Source organism: Dermacentor andersoni, chromosome 9, assembly GCF_023375885.2.
Source record: "Dermacentor andersoni chromosome 9, qqDerAnde1_hic_scaffold, whole genome shotgun sequence".
NCBI lineage: Eukaryota > Metazoa > Arthropoda > Arachnida > Ixodida > Ixodidae > Dermacentor > Dermacentor andersoni.
The window spans coordinates 33,955,154-33,978,387 of NC_092822.1; the positions used below are offsets into that span (position 1 = coordinate 33,955,154).

At 43.9% G+C, this 23,234-nt stretch overlaps 1 protein-coding gene and 1 non-coding gene across 2 annotated transcripts in view; one reads left to right on the plus strand and one right to left on the minus strand.

Moving 5' to 3' along the window:
- Window positions 1-249: 249 nt before the first annotated feature.
- Window positions 250-23,234, plus strand: part of LOC126527524 (uncharacterized) — a 106,207-nt gene continuing 83,222 nt past the window's right edge. Inside the window, exon 1 of the mRNA XM_072284478.1 lies at window positions 250-406. The gene's annotated coding sequence lies outside the window, so the exon portion shown is untranslated. The remainder of the gene's footprint in view (window positions 407-23,234) is intronic.
- Window positions 15,386-15,460, minus strand: TRNAS-GGA (transfer RNA serine (anticodon GGA)). Its single transcript has one exon. It is a non-coding gene; the product is annotated as a tRNA-Ser (tRNA).

Consider the following 23,234-nt stretch of genomic DNA (forward strand, 5'->3'; position numbering starts at 1 on the left):
TTAGGATGCTTCAAAATGCTTTGATATTGTGCGAGTATGGCTGTTCTTTTAAGGTTTATTTTTATTTTGTACGTCTTATGTCCGTTTTTCGATTTCTATAAAGTCTAAAACGCCATTACGAAAGATGGTCAGTCACTGTAAAGGAAATACAGTCATTTTTATTTCAGGGAATTTGGTGATGCACTATGCACACGTTCAATTTCTCCTCCTTCTCCTTCTTTCCTCATGTGGAGTCCTTTGGGCATACCAAGCACGCGCCTTTTGCCGGACTTGTTCAGCTCGTGCCCGGCGCTTGGCGGCGGCGACTTCGGGGGGTCGGTCAACTCTCGCTGAGCCTGCCGTCGCTTGCGTCGCTGCTCCGTTCTTCTCTCTCAACGCTTGGCCTCTCGATCACGAGACGAACCCGGTAAGTCCACAGCGCACACAGAACCCGTAGCGACGGCCAGAGGAGGTCAACCCAGCGCGCCTCCACCTACCCTCCTCCTCCGCAACGCTTCGCCTCCTTTCTCCTTTCCCGCTTCGCTCAACGCAACTTAGACTTTCCTCTGGGTGGCGTTGCTGTGCTGCGCGCTCGGCGCACTCCTCCGTACTTTCCTCGGCGCGGAAGCTTACCTTCTCCACCTTCAAGCGCCTTCCTCCTCTGTCGCTCGCTTCTCTCGTGGCGACGTACATAATCTTGCCAATTCCACAGGCGAGGCAGGTATGCTTGCGCGTAGAAAACCAATAAAAAGAACAAGTTTGAAAACAAGGGTGTTCATACGACAAAGCGCAAATTGACTACAACAAAAAAAGGGTGTAGAATGGTAGTTGAATAAAATAATAATAATAATAATAGTTAATTTTTCTGGCCAGGAAGAACACGGTGGCCTGGGAGCTGGTGCACAGAAAGACAATTAAAAGGCGTAGAGAATCTAAATAAACTGCGGCTGAGTGACGGGATAAAAAAAAATTGAATGAGAAAAAAGAACTGCTGAAACAGCCAGATGATCAAAAACACAGCATGAACACATGATTGCGCGACGGAGAACACCTAAGGAAGAAGAGCGTAACTATCCAAAGTCAGGAGAGGGTAGCAGCTAGTACGCAGGCTCAAAAGAAAGTGCGAAGCTCTGAGCAGAAAGAAGACAACGCGTTTTGAAAGATATTTATGCTTGAGTTGCGTCCTTCTGAGACACTTTGGCACATTACACGGTACATTGCCTTTCATCCTGCTTAATATTCTCAGTGAAGCGATTATGTAACATATTTATTTAGTACATGAGGCCAGGTACCATACGGAGATGTGCGGGAGCCGTTCAGCTAAATCCTTGCCAGTAGCTCTCGTGGCAGTGGGCACTAATTTGATACCAACCGTTGCATCGTCATACGCAGCGAGAAGCACCTGTGAAAGTGCGTTCTGAATGCCACAATATAACACGGAAATATAGAACATAGCACGAACATGCCAAGCCACCATGCCTTGTTAAATCTGCATCACTGTCTTTGTCACCGCCATGTTTTCAAGAGGTTGCAAATAGAAATCGTCGTCGCCAACATGCACGTATTTTGTGGCACACACTGAATCAGTTTAATTTTGAAAGGTCAACTTTGACACAGCCACCTTTTCGAAAATTATTCGAAGGCCTAGCTCGTGAAAAGCCTTTAAATGAGAATTTCGTCCATCCATTCATTCGATCAGCCGCCGACGTCGCGAGCGCTTTTGTGAATCTGGCTCACTCGATGATCTCCTCGCTGAGACATGCACTCTGTCTAAGGTAGCAATCTTTCCAATCCCTCCACGAATGACAGTTGTAGAAGATCACGGAAGAGAGAGAGGCCACGTGTGCAGAGCGCGGTTGCCTTGCTCCAAAGCGGGCTTGAGGAGCTCGTCTTTCACCGCTGCTAATGAGTCTGGCAAGCGGATATGTTTCAGCGATACCCAGATTGAGGAAGTTACGTGAGCATGACTGCGAAGTACCCATTTTTAATGAGTTGCCTTCTCGGTATGGTCAAGTTTCAAGCTAAGAGCAGACGCAACCCGTATAAGCTTACTTCGCAATGCTCTCAGTTATTCTTTCTCCATTAGTTGGTGGTGTGCGGTCAAAGGATTCTATTTGACGCCGTTTTCCTCGGTTATTTCTCAGTCTCCTGAAAGAAACGGACCATTTTTGTCCGGAATTTACACACCTATCTCCAAGACATACCGATGCACATCCTTACCTACGTCGTAGATAATTTCTAAAAATGTAATAATGAGCTAAAGAAGATCCGGCATGAAGCTTTCTACGCTTACTTTCATAATTTCCAGAAACTGTCGCAGCTCTGCGTAGATAGCCGAGGTCCCTAATTTTCGTTGATCTGGAGTCACTAGTGAGTGAGTTCAATAAATTATTTTGTACGAGCTCTGTCCTTTAACGTTTCTGACAAGTTTTGCAGTTCACTTTGAGGTAGGAGGCTCTTTCTCAATGTAATTCACTTCATAGCCGGGCAGAGTATCCCAATTGTTTTTAATCATTTGGAATTCTTTAAACAGACAAGGAGTACGGTGCACGAGCGTTTTTACATTCTGCCGCCGCCTTTGCCGGGTCTCCAACAAGCGACCCTGTATTGAGTGGCAGCACGCAATGACAACTTGTCCACCATGACCGGTGATGGCGCTGTCCCAAAAGCCCACTAAGGAGCGACTGTTACGAGCTTGTAAAATTGACCGAAACCTGAATGCATCAATCCGGCGCATTTCCTTAACGAATTGAAGGAGTGTGCCGCGGTTTGAACTATTGAAGAGTCCTGATCCAATTTGATTTCTGACGTCTTCTTTTGGGAAAAAAAGAAAGGCCCCAGTTGTCTTAAATATTACACGCGCGCGCGGAAACCACTCCTCACTATTTGCGGGGGTGTTGGTTCTTCGCGTCCTTGTGTGCGGCTCTAAATTGAGGTGGTGGACTGGCCCGTCTTCATCGCAGATGAATTCGGTACGCTTTGTCGACCACCGAAAGAAAACGTTTGATGTGGCCAGACCAATTTCAATCATCCAATGTGACTGGCTTGATTTTTTTCGAGGTATTCCGTCCATGACGCCTTGGCCGGATCGCCTCGTCCTTTGGTCAAAGCCACATCGCGCGTTTTGTAGTGGCCGGTTCCTGGCACGTTTTGCACATCGATTCATTTGGCTCGTCACAAAAAAAAAGAAAAAAACATAAGTATGGGCGACGATACTCGCACAGTGTCTATACCTAATGCGAGTGTCAAACAGCAGTGCACAGTAACTGAGCGGCGGAAAACAGTGTGTAACTGCAGCTCGAGGGGCTTTCATCAACATACCAAGGAAACAGGTCCTGCTTGTATTTTTCCAGTGCACGTGGTCATACTTTAACGAAGGCGTACAACCAAAATATTCCTGGAGAAAATGTGCGATGCTCTATAATTTCGTTTTTCGGGCATTATTACAAAGGTAAAATAAATGGAGCACTACAATACCCTGCATGCTCGCGAGAACAAAACGATGTCTTCCAACATGTTTTGAAAAGGACGGCCGTCAGCTCATCGAACGCATAATCGAAGTTCCATTAGCAGTGACTGCGGTAACTGGCAAAACAAATTTATTTGTACAACGGTCTGTACTAACGCACGTATGGGCCAGTTTGGAAGTACTCTAATTTCCGCTGTCGAGACCATTACTCTTTCGCTAGAGGCAGGTAACGGAACAGTAGTCCCCATCGGGAAATCTTAGGGGAAGCGGTCTTAACTGTTTCTCCGCATTCAATCTCTATTGTTTTCATCTACCATTTTGTTTATATCGTTGGTGGTGTTATTGGAGGCGAGCGTTGCTACATTTCATAGATTACAGGACGATGGCTGTTTTTCTTTCAGCTGCATCGTAATTACAATGATAATGAATGCGCTGCTGCGCAATCTATGCCAACGTTTTATGATCAATATGACTACTGCCATTGACGTTCCAGTGGGCATAACGATGTGAGCTTCGAAGAGTATTGCTGTATGTGTAATTGATGGCGTTTTATTCCGATGTAGTTGAAATTTATTGACCGGTATTGAAGTTTTGAACACTCGCTAATTTTGCATTGCTCTGTGTGTGCGCACATTTGAACTGTGTTAGCCTTTGTCCACGAGCAACCAGTTGTCGATGTTTTCTGGAAAACAATCACTTTGCCAAGTCTCGGCACGACTGCCTTTATCTGCAGCATGTCTGTAGTCTGTGACCCAATTGGTGGAAATGACTGACTTTCAAACCTCTAGATAACATCGAGAACAAAATAATGAAAGCTTAACAGGATACCTTATTCAACACATGACAATTAGGTGGTTGTTCAGGTATTATTTGAAGGGCAGGGCATGAAACATTAAAAAGAAAAACAGGCGGCCTAAGAAGTGTTATACGTAGGGTATTATAGGTAAACTGAAGTTATTTAGTTCCTCCAATTGACCCAAGTAAATCCAAGTGACCTTCACTTGCCGCGAGGCCATTGGATATCTAGGAGAGAGGTACTTCGGCGCCTCCTAAATGCCGTACCTGATATAGAGTCGGAAAGTGAATGGTGAGCCGTGTAGGTCTACGTGGTTTGAAAAACGCGCAGCATATTGGTCTCTATGTAAATTTTCATTTCGATACCTATTATTGTTACCTGGACTGCGAAGCGTTTCAGACCGTATCGCGTTTTATAGGTGGAGTACATGTGGGCAAATTGCCGACAACTTATGCAAGGCTAGGTGCGCGTGCAGCGGTCAACACTCCTCCTTTAGTATGCAAAACATGCCCGATTTCAGTATAAGCTACAAAAGAATCGTTAGTTTTTCATGTAGGAAAAACTATGGCAAGTGGACACTTACCGACATAATGTTGCGCGAAGGCACAGTTACACGGTAGAGACACAGAACACATCGCAGGCGCTGTGTCTCTGCTTTGTAATTGTGCCTTCGCGCTACGTTATGTCGGTAAGCAAACCGCACCTATCCCAACAACAAGTCCTATTACAGAATATGACAAAGGGAGCATCCAATTTATATTGCCTACTGCGTCCCATAAGTAGGGTCGCATCTATGATAATTATACTTGTTCTCCAGCTATCTTGAAGCTACGTTTTATTCAAATAATTCTGTGTAGTTCCAATTTGTGCGCACAGTGTACAAAGATATACGAGTGTTTTTTTTATTGATGCGAAAGCGCCGAATGGCCCATTGGGCAAAAAATCCATCATCTATTGTCTGTAGCAGTGAAACTGCACATAAACTCGCATTGCCATTGGCTGCGACGCCACGTTATGAGCGCGCCTCTGCAGAGCAGAGCGGGAGAAAGGGAACACCTGCTGCCACTAGAGCGCACCAAGTGTTGCATGAGGGATGAGGACATCGCCGCGACGCCACGTCACCCTCGCTCTCGCTTTCGGCACAAGCGCTCCTTAACAAAGCACCTCCGACACCTCCTAGATAGCAGGCCTTTGCACTCTGCTTTTTGACGTTGTGCTACTTGGATCAAAATTTTCGCTGTCAAGACTGGCATGACGAAAGCTGTGACGTCAAAATCACTGCGACTTACTTGGGAGCATCCCGATTAGATTCTACAGCAGTCGGGCAAGGTAGCATGACGTCATAGTTCGAAGTGCACTGGTGGCCAAGCGGGTGAAAGGGAACACCTTAAATTATGGGGTTTTACGTGCCAAAACCACTTTCTGATTATGAGGCACGCCGTAGTGGAGGACTCCGGAAATTTCGACCACCTGGGGTTCTTTAACGTGCACCTAAATCTAAGTACACGGGTGTTTTCGCATTTCGCCCCCATCGAAATGCGGCCGCCGTGGCCGGGATTCAATCCCGCGACCTCGTGCTCAGCAGCCCAACACCATAGCCACTGAGCAACCACGGCGGGTGATAGGGAACACCTGCTCATGCACTAGCGCGCCAGGTGATGCGTGAGGGGACAGGACATGGCCTACGCCGTCTAGACTATGTTGTTCGCACTCATTCTCCAGCTGTTATCCCTCCATCCATTCCTATGTCGTCATCAACCACGTTTCCCATGTTTTTGCACCAGTTCTGTTGCTACCATCACTATCATCATCCAATATATATCCACTTCAGGACAAAAGCCTCTGCCAGCTGTCTCCAGTTACCTCTGTCTTGCGCCAGATCAGCCCTACCCCCATATTATGCCTCCAATTTCCAAATTACGTCACATAACCTAATTCTCTGCTGTTCTCAAACTGCGCATCCCTTCTATGGGCACCATTTGTGTAACACGAATACATAACCGGTTATCTGCCCCAGGCACATGTCCCGCCCTTTCTCGTACTCTAAGTGCCGCTGTAATAGGGCTCCGGCCAAATTTTCCTCTATTGGCGTCGGAGCTTGCACAATAAAAACTCAATTATCAGCATCGTCCCTGTGATACGTGTCTAGACGTATCGCGAGTGCAGCAATATAGCATCCTTGAGCTATCTAAGTTTTCTGCTCAAGAAAGCGTAAGATTTCACACTTAACGTTCATTGAATAGAGACGTTTCAAAACAAGAAAAGTACCTCTGCTTCTTCCATACAACAAAAGAAAAAATGACCGCGAACTAAGAAGCTACAATACCTTAACTTGAGCGCGTCTAAGGGCCAAAACTTCGAGTTTAGAAATAGGGATCTGGAGAACCCTCAGTCGATTATGCGGTGCGGCTTGGTCGAAGACATCTGAAAAACGGGCTTGTAGAGTCAACAGTTGGAAGCGACATTTCGCTGGCCTATTCACACACAAAAAAAAAAGATGACTGCTCGAGATCAGTCTTTGCTTGCAAAATATAAACGGGCAAGACCGAAAAGGACGTGTGACAGACCTACCGCATTGATAGACGTGCAATGAATTCCTTCGCTTTACAAGCCTTCACAGCTGTATACCTAACAGCTAAGATGTATTGATTTGCGGTGTTGGAAGGGCCTTTCACAATAGAATTCCATCTACTTCCTTCGGCTGTGCCCCGTATACCAATTTCTCGGTAGTAGCTATGCCGCAGTTCCGCAATAAACTTCGGCGAGACCAGCGTTCCGAAGAATCCCATTACGCGGGCTTGAGTTTTCGAGCAAGCCTACGACAGTGTTAGCGCATTCAGCGTTTCTTGGGAGCTTTTATTATCATGAGCAGTTTGTGCTCTGTATAGTTCACCCCGACCACACATCAAGTCGCTGGCGGTATGTTTGCACTCCCACTTCCTGCAGCTGGCCTCAGTTTAGTGAGGCTCAGCGAGTGCGATATCGCGGCCACGTCGCTGCACAATACTCGGCTTCTGTGGTTGTGCAGTGCAGTTTATGCGCAGCATACTCTGGCATTACCAGTGCATGGAAAGCTCATGTTGTTAGTAATCTCAGTGGTGTACTTGAAATAGTTTTGCGGGCTTAGTGGGTGTTCTGCTGTGTTTTGTGTATGATGTGCGTTAGTGCGGGGCCCGGCACGTGTGTTTTCATTTGCGGTCATTTTCATATGCAGTAGCAAAGTAGTTGTGCCACCGTGCAAACTTCTCTAGCTTTCTTTCAGAGTCATTCTTTCCTCCTTCAGTCTTATTTTTCCTTCCTTTTTCATTCCTTCCATCCGTGCTTGCTTCTACCCTCTGTCTCCCTCCCTCTCTCTCTCTCTCTCTCTCTGAGTTTCCATGTTTTCAGAGTAGTTATGGCATAATTACTGCACGGATTTGTTGTTTTGTATACATGCTGCATTGCTTCTTGTAGGCTGCAGGAAGTATGCAGATCTTCGAAGAAAAACGTAAGATAAAACGTTTTGCGTGTATGGATCCAGTGTGTATAGTTTCTTTATGGGCCTATTTCGCCTATACAGACAATATAGTAAGCAAAGGGGCTATAACAGAGTGGGAACAATTGACATAAAAAACTGGATAAGTAACTTTGGGCAGAATTTCTGCATACAAAGAAAACATAACACGTCATCCTGCAAAGGAATTTCTCGCATTTTTATCCGGAAGCCCGTTTTGCTGCGTTTATGTGTGTGTGTGTTTGCGTGTGGCTCGGTTAAATCCGCTTGGTCATTGAAAAATTGTTATTTCGTCGCGAATTCCGTGCTCTAAATCATCAGAGGCAGTCAGTGACAAAATACGGGATATGAAACAGCGTCATATTACGAAAATAATTAGTTTAGCTAGAAGTTGACGTTTTGTGACACTCAAGAAAGAAGGGCAAAGTGTCTATGCAAGTCAATTACTCACGCAGAGCTGGTACGCAATATTTGGTGGTTGGTCGGGCGACGGTAACTGTTTCATCGGGCTAACATAACTGATCAAGGGACGCGAGCAAACACTTTTGAATCCAAGCTTCTAGAACAACTCTGGAACCAGGAATAGCCACATTCGCTATTAGAGACAGCCCCGAATGCTGAAATTGGTCTGCTCGTGTAACTTCAGGAAAATTGCATCTCCACAGGAGTTCCAGTATTACAATGAACGCTCTTATCGCGTGAAGTGGTTAGTGACGGCGCAATTTATGGCATGTTCGCCCAGTCGTTTCGCAGTGTCGTCAGTTTATTCTGATGGTCGTTTCCTACAACGCAGCGGTGTTAAAAAAGAAAATTTTAATAGCGTTCTTGAAACTTTATTGCATCACAGAGCGCGATTGCTGTCACAATGGAGCGTCGATAAACGACCTCCCGAGCCTCGTAAGACTACGTGCACAGAACCAGCCAGTCGAATGTGCCTCTGGAGGATCGACAACGCCCCGTGCCTCCGGACTTATTAGGTCACTGCAAGTTTCTCGATTGCCTCAACAGATGGCGCTGTCATCGCATGACTGCTGTCACAATGGAGCGTCGATAAACGAGCTCCCGAGCCTCGTACGAGTGCGTGCACAGATCCAGTCGAATGTGGCTTTGGAGGATCGACAACGCCCCGTGACTCCGGACTTATTAGGTCACTGCAAGTTTCTCGACTGCCTCAACAGATGGCGCTGTCATCACATCGTGCACTCCCGCCTTCTTCTCCTTTCGGCTCGAAAGCGCGCGCTTTCCGTGAACGGGTTCTCACTCGCTGTCCAGGCACTGAGGCCCTCAGATACTCTCAAACCCTCAGCGGCTCGCGCTGGGCGCTTTCGCAGAAGTTCGCGCTTCGGACTTTGCTTACCACATTTGCGAGTTCCTTAGTTCTTAAAGTAATCTGAACCATCTAGGTACTTGCCGCGCACTCAAGCAAGAAATTAGTTGCGGATATCCGAAGCAATGCAGTTCCAAACTTGCAATTTGGAGTTACTGGTGACTCAAGTTTTTCTCTTACTGGCAACATCATTGATCTCGGCTTCGACTGGGAACAAGCGAAATGGTGAGTAAATGTTGATATTAAGATTAGGCTAGTTTTATTTCTTTAGTTTTTCACCGTTTAGTTGTTCAGCTTACGGTTTCATTTAGGATGGCATGTACTTTGTCAGCGAATCTAGCAAAAGTTGTCGACACTTTAGCTGTGATGTGTGGTTGCCGTTCAATATGTGAGCTTTATTTACAGTACTGATATGTCCTTGAATATGACAGAAAACTTCCAGTAGTCTTGCTCTGTAGTTGGAGGGGAGGGGGTTATGCAGTGGTTGTTAGATTTATGGATGTTTGATGTGCTCCCATGTCTTTGATACCCTTTGATACCAAATCTTCGTGTCGCACTGCATCAGATGCTATATCAAATTTTCTTGTGATCGGCCTAGCAAAGAAGAGGCGCTGTGATTGTTTCATTTGCGTATTGCTTTATATCACTGCCATATGTTCAATTGGACATGATAGAACCCTTCCTGTAGGAACCCTATAGCTTTGAAGACAGGCATTGGTTGTTAGGTTCTAGGATGCTCCCTTAGCAGCAGTGCCTTTGATCTGCTTTGAAAGCAACTCTTTTTTGCCATCATCATAGTTGAGAGGTTATGAAGCAGTTAGGTTTGCCACTGTTTTCTATTGACGCTATGAGTTTGTTAGCATGGTCTTCGGTTCATAACCCAAGAGTTGAGATGGTAGGTAGTCTGTTACAGATAGACAGCTCTTAGACATACAGGTTTCTTTTCCTTGGTGCTACACTTTCAATTGTCGATGAAGGCAAATCTTTCAGTCGTAATCGAATTGGGAGCAAAGTAGATAGGGAATATTTATATATTTATTTATTTATTTATTTATTTATTTATTTATTTATTTATTTATAGAATACTGCAGGCCAATCAGGCCCACGCATGAGGGGCTACACTACAAAATAATGGAAACCAAGCGGGACAGTGATTACACACATAAAAAAACGTACAAGTACAAGAATGTCATTACTTGAATACAAGGACTACGTATGGAAAAGAAAATGATCTAGTTCCTTCGTGAAATTCATGGCCAGAAAAAAGCTTTGGGGAAGACAATTTTATTCTAATACCTTTTGTGGGAAAACACTGTGCTTATATAAATTTGTTCTAGCAAACAACGGCGCTAGAGAAAAATCATGCGTGTGTCGTATTCTCCTCGTAAAAATACGCTGGATGCAAGAAGGTAACGCAAATTTGGTTTTCCCAGAAAGACAGTTGTGAAGATACAGGGTGCGAATAAATTTTCTCTGTACTTGCAACATTTGGATATTATACAAAATATAAGGGCCACCTTGTCGTGTGATTGCTTAACAATAAAATAACGACTGATTAGTTTCCTATGTTTGTTCATTATAATACATGGGCTCTATGAGCATGTGTAGTCGCTAGCGGTGTGACGTTTCGCAGCTATCTCAGAAAATCGAAGCATTCACCCTTGCCCTGTATGAAAATTTCAAGTTCACTAGACAGTCGGTGCGTATTGGAATCGAACAATTTGAGCTGATATGTGCAACTGATCTGCGCAAACAATGTTTTGTAGTACTAAAGAACAAATCATGCGTTGTATAGCCAGGTATACAATAAAGAAAAGTTAACTTAATTATAGACTGACGCGTTTGGCATATTCGTGATTATCATATTTTGCACTTTCTGTTCAGCGTTCAGCACAATGTTGTTACAGAAAAGCAGTTTATATATTAAAAAAATAAAGTTATACATGTTTGAAGTAGTGTTCATGGGGGAAAAATAGTAACGACCTGGGAGCCGATTCCGCGGAACTACGTGTTCTTAAGAGTTACTCACGACTTGTCGATCGCCTTCGCCAACGTTTACGTTCATTTTCACTATCTGCGACCACTTAATTGTCTTCGAAACTCTTCAAGCTTTCGAATCGCTGAGTTATCTCTAGGAACACTCATTGGGCATACGCGGAAACAGAACATTTATAGCTCGTCATATCATTACTATACTGATAACATGGCAAGAACGAGAAATAAAAACAACAAAGAGTGCACGTGTGTAGACTAAAAAATAGCTTGCGGGCAGAAACTACAGTATATTCTACAGAACCATTACGAGGTACCCGCTTTCCTCATTCTTGAGGAATTCTTTGCTGTGCTGGTAGGAGGCGAGATAACCTCGGCATCTACCTAATCCATGTCACATACGGTTTAAAGCCAAGTTTTTCTTGACCAAAGAGGTTCGCTCAAATAGTAACTGTGAAATTTTTATGGGCGTTCCGTGGCCAGTCTTGCGTGTTTGATGACTATCTGTACATACGCGCGTTTCTGCGATACACCCAAGTGCATATTTAATGTCGATTCCTCTTTTTTTGCATGTGTGCTTTGCGGTTGTTCCGGCTTTGGAAGGTTGTTTTACTACGGTTAAATTAGGATGGGTTGCAATAGCTATGTTCTACATAGTGTTGAAAGAGCGCTAAGGTGGGCTATATGATTTTGAAAAAGTTAATGAATAAGGCGGATACTGAAGAAGATTCAAAGTATAGTAGTTTTGTCTTTTACGCTGCAGATGTTCATTTTTTTCTGCTTCTGTTACTTATTACTGTACTTTGTTTGTAGATTAGGAAAATGACGCCTATCAACACAACGCAAAACGTTTATTACGAGTTTCAGAGCTTTGCTTGAGTCATGCCTCGACGTGAAAGCGCATCAACCTAAGTTGCTATGGAAAACGAACAAATATTTGATGGATACGGGAGAAGTTTAAGACGTTATTAAATTGCTCTCGAAGAGCCGCCATTTACTTCAGCTGTGTGCGCTAGCCCTATCATTTATTACTTATCTCGCCGTCGTACGACGGATCGTGAATTCACTGCCCGAAGCTTAGGTGGACGATGTGTGTTTTGCACAAGACAGCTTGAGCAGATGAATGGCTTCGTCATGACGTGCCAACATTACCACCACGCTCATTTATTTGCTCGCTGATTGCTGTACAAATATTTAACTAGTACATTTAACTCGAGCGCCACCTTTTCGACGAGATAAGCATATCGCGCTTTCGATTAGAGCAACAATAAAAGCCCCCATGACAGGCTATTTCATTTGAAGTGACTGAAAAATGATAACGGCTGGTTTGTAAATGTTGCCCAGTACATTCTTTAGGGATGCTGAAATTGAGGAGAAAACTGTAAGCAGAATTATGCAAGAAAAATAGAAGAAAGCTTTTATGAAACTGCGAAGGAATAATCAACATCGCGGTTCAAGTATTGTTTCCGAAAGAGAAAAAAGAAACGGTGCTGTAATTGGAGCTCAGGCTCTGTAAGCACAATAGGCGTAACACTTGTGCATTTTCTGTCCTACCTATAAATTTTCATTTCATTTCAACCGTGAAAGTTGAGAAGAAAAAGTAAGCAAAACGCTTTGGGTTGAAACTTTTTTTGATGATGCCACCACAGCGAAAACTGCTGGACCATTCTTTTTAGTTAAGTTTCTTCTTTTCTTATAGTGCCTTGAAAGAAGGATTAGGCGCGGCACAGAATAAATGTTTTTGGTAAAGAACCATGCCGCAAAATGGTCAAATTCACTCTGTGCAGACTCATTGTAGGCCCAACGTACGCAGGCTTTCAGGGAACTGAATACTCGTCTATTGTGTATCTGAAATAGACGCTTAGCTTCACTTTGAAGTTTTGTCTCTTACGTTAAACTTCTTATCAAAGAGCATATTTGTGAATTAACGAGGCTTCTCATGTTCACAACTTTCTACTTAGGGATATTTTTTTTTACTTCGTGATGCGCTAGGAGATGGTGCCCACCTATCTTCGCTTTCTTTCTTTCTTGCTTTCAATCATCTTTGTTTTTTGGGTAGTGAATTTTAATTTTGCTCCTTCTCCCTTTCTTTTATTTCACCAGTTTTCCCATCCCTTCCGCATAACTTCGTCTGATGCAGCCGCTTCGCCTGTTAACCTACGAGAACGGTTTTTTTTTTTTTTTTGCGTAGGCGTTCCAGGTAACATCCTGGTGATAGTAAAGTACACAAAAATGTCATCATCAAGCTATGTACTGTAACGAAAGAATGAATTTGAGGAAGCGAGCTCGGTTTCTGTACGAAGGATCATGATAGTAATAAATTTGGCTTTGATGTAAAAGTATTCTTTCACGATGCTGTGCGCAAAATGTGAGCCCAATGCGAGCCCGCAGCGAAGGCGTGTTCGTCTTTGTGAGGACGACACGCCACTGAGGACGACACTGAGGACGACGCCAGTGAAAGAGAGTAAAAAGAAAAAAAGGGGCTTTTCGTGATGAAAGGCAGCGGGCCCTTTGATGCGTGATGCACCTCCCCCCTCCCCTCACTTTATATCTAGGCAGTTATCGTTGCTGAATTTGCTGGCGCATAGTTCGTGTCGAGTAAATGGCAGTGTTGTTAGGTAATTTTTTTTGTGTGATATCAGCTTATAGCGACACAACTGCTCTTTAAGTTGCATAGTTGCGTTCCCCCTCCTTTTTTTTTTACTTTTTGCGCAGGGTTTGAGTCATAGAAGAAAGTTCGCACTGTTGTAGAAATGGAGGAGCAGCGTGACAAAGATGTAATTTTGAGTGCTTTTGGTACGATTGGCTAGTCGTCGGTCTGCTTTCGAAAAAGAACTTCCATACTAGTGTATGGATACATCATTTAGAAACGGCTTAGCAGAAGTGACCGCTTGCGGCATTTTCAATGAGCACTGAAGTGCTTGCGGCACTTCAATGCTACATTGCGCTACTGTACTGCACAATGTGAGGCGTATGGGTAGCAATGGCACAAGGACGAATGTGAGGTAAGATTATTGTTTAGGGAGAAGCGGTGATGACAGTTCGGATGCCCAGAAAAGTACGACCCGTATCAAGCCACAGTTAGGGAATCTGTACATATTGTGTCGCAGTACGGCGTATTCATTGTGGAAGACTGGCGAAGAACGAACACACACCCAAAGACACCTACCAAATGGCTAAATAAAAAAAATATATATATAGTAAATTCAAGAAACCATTGAACATAATTCACCAGTTTGCGAACAGATGGGCGTGTTTTAGAGATGCCTGTGGGCTGCCGTGACGTGCCCACGTTTTATGTAGGAAGTTTTTTTTTATGCAGTAGAGAGGCCCGCAGCCTTTGTCAGCTTGCTAGACTTACGGCAGGCCGTTCGCTGGGTACTTTCATTCGGCCACTATGTATGTATCTACGTAAGTATATATGTATGTATATATGTATAATGTATCCACAAATACATCTGCTAGGATAGCGGCCGACCCAGCAGCGGCCAGGTAGCCCCGGAAAACCCATAAAGGTAGGCAAAGGAAGTTTGGCTTAAACAAAAACTGGTAGAGTGCGCGAGTGTGCTTGGGTACCGAGACAACCTATACACTCCATTTCATTTTGTTATGTCCCACATAATTATTTTTTCCTAACTTTTACAGCAGTGCGCTAATTATTAAATGTCGCGCCTTATTGCGCGCCTGTGCGCCGCTTGACCATCGCTCTCAAATTTGATTTCAAGGAACAAACTCTTGTTCAATGCCTCACTCGCCAATCGTGTGGAAGTTTGCAATGTTTTTTGCAAAAGTGCTATTCCCACTATAGCAATATATTTCACAAGGTTGTATAATCTGAGTTTTGCTCGCGCTTGATGCAATATTAGGTGCAGTTTTTAGAATTCAGATATCTTTTTTCCTTGCTCATCTATAGAATTGCAAACGTTTTACTTTCATTTTTCCGCCCATCTTGCGATTTTCTACAATTTTTGTAAGCAGACTGGCAGCCAAAATAACAGCTCCCTTGAACAGTCGCTTGATTTTGACTTTTTGTTTTGTTTAAAGGCAGGAAACAATATCAAATTAATTTCACTGGTTGCTAAGAAAAACGATTTCTGCGCTCCTACGTATGCAGATAGGATCGCTCGAGTTAATTATGCTTCCGCAGAAGACTAACTATCATGCCTATTCACTGTCCCGGATGCAAAGTGTAAGAGAAACAGAGAATTTGGCGCGCTAGAACAATTTATGAACAAAGGGAAATCAGACATCCACCCGTTCGTAGCAATTGCTACAAAGGGAACCCATACGGGTTCCTCGAAAGGAAAGCCTCATAGTTGAAGAAAAATTCGTCCTGGTCCGGGACTCGAACCCGGGACCACCGCCTTTCCGGGGCAGCCGCTCTACCATCTGAGCTAACCAGGCGGCTAGCAACGTCAAACACTTCCCTATGCTTCGTGTTGTCAACAAATTCGACTTCGCCCTGCCTTTTGCAAAAGCCGCCTGGTTAGCTCGGATGGTAGAGCGGCTGCCCCGGAAAGGCGGTGGTCCCGGGTTCGAGTCCCGGACCAGGACGAGTTTTTCTTCAACTATGAGGCTTTCCTTTCGAGGAACCCGTATGGGTTCCCTTTGTAGCAATTGCTACGAACGGGTGGATGTCTGATTTCCCTTTATTCAATACTTCTCTCCACCTTGCGGGTATCCGCAGAACTACTACGCCAGAAAAATTTATTTAGCACATTAAATTTTTTTTTCTGTCGTTCCGCGTCACATAGCAACTCAGAGTTTGCGTGAGACATCCGTTGCAAGGGAACTGCGAATAAATTTTAATCGCCAGGACTTCCTTAACGAGCATCCAAAACACTTAACATGAACTTTTCTTGTGTATGTTCTGTTGTCAACGAAGCCGACGGAACCTAGGTCTCGAGCCCACAACTTCGCTCTCTTCAGCAGTCTGGCATAGCCTATAATTCAGAGTGCCTTGCTATACTTACCGATCAAGTTGTATACTCAGTCACGATACGCAATCTCCAGTGAATATTCGGCGATTAGCACTGCCATTTCCCAACGTAGTACCGCCTTCGCCGCGCGCTGTAGTACTATAGGTATTTATTATCTCTATGGGCCCGGCGCCGTGTGGTGTATCGCTGCGAAGAGATACAGAAGACCCTCGTTAAGCTGATGACTTTGCTGGACTTGGTTGTTCTTCCACTGCTTGTGGTCTCTGCTGCGTTAAAGAACATTGCGAGTAGGAGAACAAGAGAACACGGCTTTCCCGTGGAAAACCGAGAAGTGGATAAAATCACAATTGGTCTTGGCTCATAAGTGAGGCCTGCAACGCCGAAAAAGTGGCTGGTAAGATCACCCCATGGCGTTGTCGAAACCATAACTAGCACCAGCTAACGAGGCATCGATCTTCAGAAGTGCTTCGTCGATGAGAACAAAAAGTTGCGGATGCACTTTCGTTACAGTTGAAACCTCGGCTGTCTTAATGAGTCTTAATGGGAGCCACGGGTTGATGAGTTGTGATACGTGGGAATAACACAATCTGTGGGACCGGCCTGGTTGGTAGTCAATAAGTACAGCGGACAGAGGACAGAAGAACAGAAAGAAGGAATGAACAAACAAAAATTTATATACCATTCCTGAGCTTGCGCAGATGAGTTTTGTGTCTTCTTTCTTTTTTCGCCTCAGTGCTCTCTCCAGTTGATAGTTGGCGTTCGTGTTGTCCACTTCTCTACTCTTGTGTCCTGTCTGCGCGCCTCACTTCTTTTTTGCATAATAAAATTTATGTATCGTTTTAGCCTTGCTAGCAGCTTCGCACAGGGACAGTTCTAATGCCATCACGTGTTCGAGTAAGCCTTTTTTTGAGCCTCAATTGGAATTTAGCGCTGTCTTCGAATGTGTACTTTCTTTCATTGTTTCTGTCCTCCGTTCGCAGCTGCGCTGTATTTATAACGAATAACACAATTTGCCAAATATTCTCTTAGCGGTCAGCAAACCTTTGGCGTACATTGTACAAGCATGGCTAGACTGTGAGTGCACGGAGTGGCTAGAAATAATGAAAACGATAAAACTTCTACGCTTAGCCTCAGATGAGACATCAGTCTGCTGGTGACAGCTTCTACTGAACCGCTTTTTTTTCTCAACGCGAACTGAGAGGCCATAAAGAGAAAATCAAAGCCCTATGACCGATGTGCACAAACGGAGAAGAGGAAGAGGCGAGAAAAATGCAAAACGAAGCAATCGGGACACTCCCCATCATGGATTTCATACGCGTTAAAAGATCAATACTAACAAAAATAATAATCGTAAGAACAACGCCAGCAACCTCAAAAACATAGTCTGAAGCATAATATAAAGCTTATGGCAAAATCACAAAAACGAAAGCTTCAAGAACCAAGCCTCAAATATATTGAATGAGTGTATTTGCTGCCGTGCAAGCCACCAAATTTCAGCGTTAGGTCATTCCGCCAAAGATGAAATTGCTACTCAGTGAAGTTCATTTTTCGCGTTTTTATTGTGTATATACGTGGGCACACACTTCGGACGTATAGTTCTCGCAGGCGTCGTTGTCGACGTTCATCCATTCAACACGCCATGTCGCGACACGTTGGTTCAGCCGCAGAAAGCAGCATAAACGCTTTGCAAATGGTGCAAGATTCACTTGTGAGTGCACACGATTCGCATGAACACGAAGAGCCATGTTTGAAACGAAGCTCATTTTGTCACGTGATGAAATTTGGGCGCTCCTCTTCCGAAATACACGATACTAATGCAAGTCAAGTTCAATGCTTCTTTCGTTTCGCTGGGCCTCTTGGTATCTTAACGCGGGTTCCAAATCTACACATTTCTCGTTCCATTCCATTGCGCTCCTAAATTACGTCAGACCTCGGCAGATGCGCATGGCGAGCCCAAGAATAGGTGGTGTCTAAAAAATGGCGTCCGTGACGTGTTTACGACAGCGCGAGCCTTTCCGGCGCATGCAGCTTGCCAAAGCACAGCCTTTATCGCACAGCCAATCGACCGCACATCTTGATCGTGCCGAGCGTCATTATCAGGCATGAGTCCCTGGAGCATGTCTCGGAGCAGATGCGCGTTGTGGGAACTTGTACGATGCGCTTGTAAGCTGGATCTCCAATGGTAAATGGTCGACTAAGCTTTTTTGTGCGCTATGAACAAACCCCGTAATTTCATCTTATTCAGGGTTCACTCAAGCTTGCGTTCCTTCCTGCAGGGTCTCTTCGAAGTTCGCTTCTTCTCTCTTTTATTTTGGATTCCCGTTTTCTTGCGATTTCTGGTTCTCTGCATGCAGCAGCAGAAAAAAAGAAACATTACAAGCATAAGTTGAGAGTACATGCTTTAGTGTTGCAGAGCATGTTATATCGAGCCTGCATTCGATGCTCCTGGATTGGACATGTCTCATTTACGGCAGGTGCTCGTTGGACATGCATCATATGTTTCCTTTTATTGCACTTCCGTCGACGGACATCGCGTGTCCAAACAATAACAAGACGCCGGCGGTGTCTTGCTGTTGCGAATTTTTGATGCAATCGAAAGGACTGCGTTTGTCATACCGCATGATATCCAGACGAAAAGCAGTACACGATGTGCATGAAGCGTAGGGAAAGTCTCAGAAATTGGGAACCTGACATGGGCATAAGCTGCCACTTTCTTCTTGCGTACCTTCCCTGAAATGCAATATATTTCTAGCGGTGTGTTGAATATTATGTCTGTTTCTCCATTCTGAACTTCGTGTCGTTCTCTTTTTTTTTTTTTTTTGACGCGTTGTAGAGAAAGATACAGAAAAATAGCACTTATAACACGGGATTCTCTTTCGAATTTTGGCGGGTGAAATTTTATTTTCTTTAGTTACATCTGGGCTATATTCAGGGCCGTTATCACGGGTAGCTATTCTTTTGGCGTATGACGAGGACGAGGTAAGATAGTTATTGATGGAACACGGTTATAACAGCGCGATTTGAGGACAGGATAGGGAAAGAATGCACACAGGACAGTCGCCGAACTTTAACTGAGCTTTACTGCGTAAAAATTACACGAGCAGCAGTTGCTGCGCGGATACGTTAGAGACAGTATTTTCACAGCACACTTTGTCAGCACAAAAGGAGATCATCATATCTTCACTACTGAAAGGCCTGATCTGGGCAAGAATAAAAACAGATTTCTAACCACGTTATAACACATTCTGCGCTTTTCATATCCGTCATAACCATGTTCCATCAAACCAGCAACCAACTAGCTCATCTAAATCGGTTATAGTTAAGTCATTGTCTGTCAGGTAAATACATTATTCTTCTATTTAGCCGCTGCGAAATCGCCCTTCACATTAAATACAATACGCATGTTTTAAAACACCGATGTTGAGCTGGAGAAGGCACGGCCTCACATAAACAATGAAGCTACTTGTAACAACGAGAAAATATTGCAAGCAAGACAAAAAAAAAAAAAAAAAACATGCGCCCATGCTTTGATATCCTATGAATTATGGAAATTGGGTTGGCTGGTAGGCATCAACAGACGTTTTTGTCATTTTTGTCAATTTTTGTCATTGGTTTGATTCTTCAGTATAATTAATATTTTCCCGAACTCTTCCTTATGTCCTGTTCGCTGCTTCCTGTTTGTTGTCCTGTGTTCATCTCGGAGACTTCATAATGAGAGTTGCTTTCTTTCATTTTTTTTTTGGGTGGAGGGGGAGCTCGCTGAGTTGCCCTCTTTGGAAAGTCTACCTAACTGTCGTTGTTTAATCTTGACTGCTTTCTTCGTTTAAAATATGCCACCAATTTTAGGCGCTACGTCTTCCGGCGTTCAGCTTTCGTTCTTCTAAACCATGTTCAACGATTTTCGAATGTTCTTTTCCCCCGAAGCGCTCGTTCTTTTTTTTTTCCATGGTGTGAGTAACTTGAACTGTGTCATCATCATAACTTAAAGCACACAGAGGCCTTGCTGCAGCCTGCTTAGTGTGCTTAAGAAGATGCTCTCAATGTTGGCGAATCTTCTTTCCCTTTGAAGTGAACAACGCTTCGCTGTCATGTTTGTTTGCACTGCTGTGGAGGAAGCAAAACGCTCAGTATCGAAAACCTCGCTTACCCTTAGGGCATAGGCATCGAATGTTGGCGTTTTTTCGAAGTACTCTTGTTTCAAAGGGTTCCGAAGTTCGAAAATGTATTTTTCCTCTACTGTGTATTTTGTGGAGTACCGGAGTTACGAAGCTTAGATGGTGTTCTCAAGAATTTTCCTGCTAAACGAGAAATCGAAAACTACGTTTTTCTTGTTCTTCCCCCTTTTTTCTTCTGTCATGCGCAGACCCACAGTTTCACTTCTAGGATTCGTTCCTGTTTACTTTCTTCGATCCTCAACTGCGATGTTCCCGATTTCTTTTCTTTTTCTATCCAGTTTTTCTGATGATCTCTGGCCTTTGCCTTCAACAGCAAAAAAGAACACAATACAAACATTCTAGCCCAAGATTCTAGGTGAATTCTCGATATTTGCAAACTGAAAGCCTGTGGAGTCCACTGTCCTTGAGCTAAGGGAAGAGAGACCTCCTCGACGTGCGAAGACTTTTCAATGACGAGGCGCAGTGATTAGAATTGTCGACTTGGCCCTTCCATTCACCGGGACAGCCGGACTGCTTTACTGAAAAGCAAAATAAATAAGCTATCGACCACCCTTCGTTCGACCTTCAGGCCACAACGCTTTTTATCACTTTTTAATGGTTTTGCTGATATTGGTGGACTTCCTGTGTCGCAACATTTTGCTACGTCAGGGAGAAGAAGCTTGAAAATGGACATGCCAGCTCGTAGTTAGTAGGAACACTGTCACGAGATTTGCCTCTCCTTTTCTCCGATATGAATTCTACCTAGTGTATAAATATTAGAAGACGAAACAGTCTTAATGTGATGATGTAAGTTGAAGATATACATTTCTGATTTATTGTGCACTTCTAATTTAAACGCTGCATGCCAAAGTACAACTGGTAATTTTCAGGTAATGTTACGCAGTGAAATGTTCAGGTTACAATGCCGGTCTTGTCACATAGGTTGCTTAGTAACATGTACCAGTTACTAGAGGTATGCGTTAGTATGTGTTAGCATACGTCTAGTTCGAAGTATACTATGAACGTCATATGAGCATCATATTTACTCTAACCAGCTAACAAAGCGTGTCTTCAGGTAAACATGCTTGAATTTGAAAAGTGGAATTGATGAGAGACAATTGATGGAGTGGAAAAGCTTAGATGCGGAAAGGTTCGAATTTCCATATCATTTTCATTTTAATCCCAGTGTAGCACTACGTAGAAATGGCGCCCAAAGTCGATGAATTTGTTTCAGTGATAGAAAATAATGCAGTTTTTAATTCATGGTTCTTGTACGCAATTTGCAAAAAGAAGATGGCAATAAAATGTACTGCCTGTTTGCAGCATCGAGACAGTACTGATGTGCGTTAGTGCACAAATAGGATATTCTAGAATGGCTAGCAGACACAAATTAGGAAACGTAAAATATTCAAGTGAAGGAAGAAAGGGGCCATGTCTCAAATAAACAACTTTAAGCAGTTCGGACAGTTCGTTTTTGTGTACCAAAGTGTATTCATTACTGATTTGGCCTGTAGTCGTATTTAAATGTATATTCTGCTGTGAACCAACTTCTGTGAAGCACTTTTCTTACTGTTTTCAATTTTCATACTATTGAGCATAACAACTCTGTGCATTTGGTCAAGCATAATCTTTCTGATATAAAAGGTACTTCAGGTCGGTTAGCACACGGGATCGCTTGTCAGAACCGCATCCAAGAAAAACATAATACTATGACTTATATCGCTACTACCGTACTACCCACACACTTCACTTTGATACAGTTGTATGGGTCACGTACACGGATGGCACCGTCGTCTCCACATGCATGACGCAATAGGGGCTTAATTTAGCCTGTCGTACGCAATTCAGAGAGGCATAGCTCGGTATTACGTTTGTCAACCCGAGGGGGGGGGGGGGGGGGGGTCGTGTTCGAGAGAGCTCACTCGGACAATGTAGCTATAATCCATCAAACTCGAGCCTGCGTTCATCAGCAGTTAAGAGGTTTGCAAGTGTGCTATTTGTTTCCGAAATTTCACGCTTGCTCAGCTATGGCGCGACCCCGCGTTCGACACGTATGGTCTAGAAATGGCATAGAGAGACGCGGGCCGCAAGACAGAGTCGCCAATTCGCGTCCACCACCCTTGACCACGGTGGGCCCACTGCAAAACAGATCGAGCTCGATTGCAAGATCAGACCCTAGGACCCCCAACTAGCTGTATCATAAGTTATGCGTGTAAGCTTTATAATGCGTGATTAAATGCCGCTTGCGTGTTAGGTTACTTGATTTCTGCACCCTAGCTGTAGCTGTACCCTCACCAGCCAGCACAAGACGTTTTAAATCCCCCATTGTGGCTGAATCCCTCATGCAACCGATTCTCAGTCTGAATGATCAACGAGACGCAATGCCCAATCGGTCACATGACCGGTGGGACGCAATGTCTAATCGAGACAGAATGTTAAACAGAGAAGGAATGTCCAATGAAACTGATATCCGCGAGACGGAATACCCAACTAAAAAAAGAAGCGAGTGCTTCGGTATTCGAGAATAACGATTGGTAGGGCTTCTTCTGGAGTTCGCATAGCCTAATAATTTTTTATCGCACATTATCGAGCAGCAAGTGGAACCACTTTTGTTGTTTTTAATAGTTCTTTAAGCGTCCAACAATTAGTGCCACATTTACTGAATAAAATTCTGCGCATGTTCCTTCTAGACGCATCGCTTTAGTGATTGAACTAACATATGTCCGTATGCAAAAGACTGGTGATTCCGGCAGAAGTTTTTTGCCACGTCATTTCAGATGCTCGGAAACCTCGATATGCGTACTTGATTCTTTTCTTTATGCGTGCATCGAAGTAATGAAACAAAAAAAAAACGTCGCCTTGAATAAGCATTTGTCCACCATACACGTGTGGCAGGATTTCATTCGTTACAACGCCAGTTTTAAGACGCGCCGATCGAAAGGAGTTTAGATATTTCCTGTACAGTGGTCACGTCAGCGTGAAGCGCAGAGAATAATTAAACTGTACGACTTCATACATTTCTTAAGCGAAATGCTCTGCTAGATCGCATTAAGAGAAAACTTTTGGGAGCTCGCACTATTACTT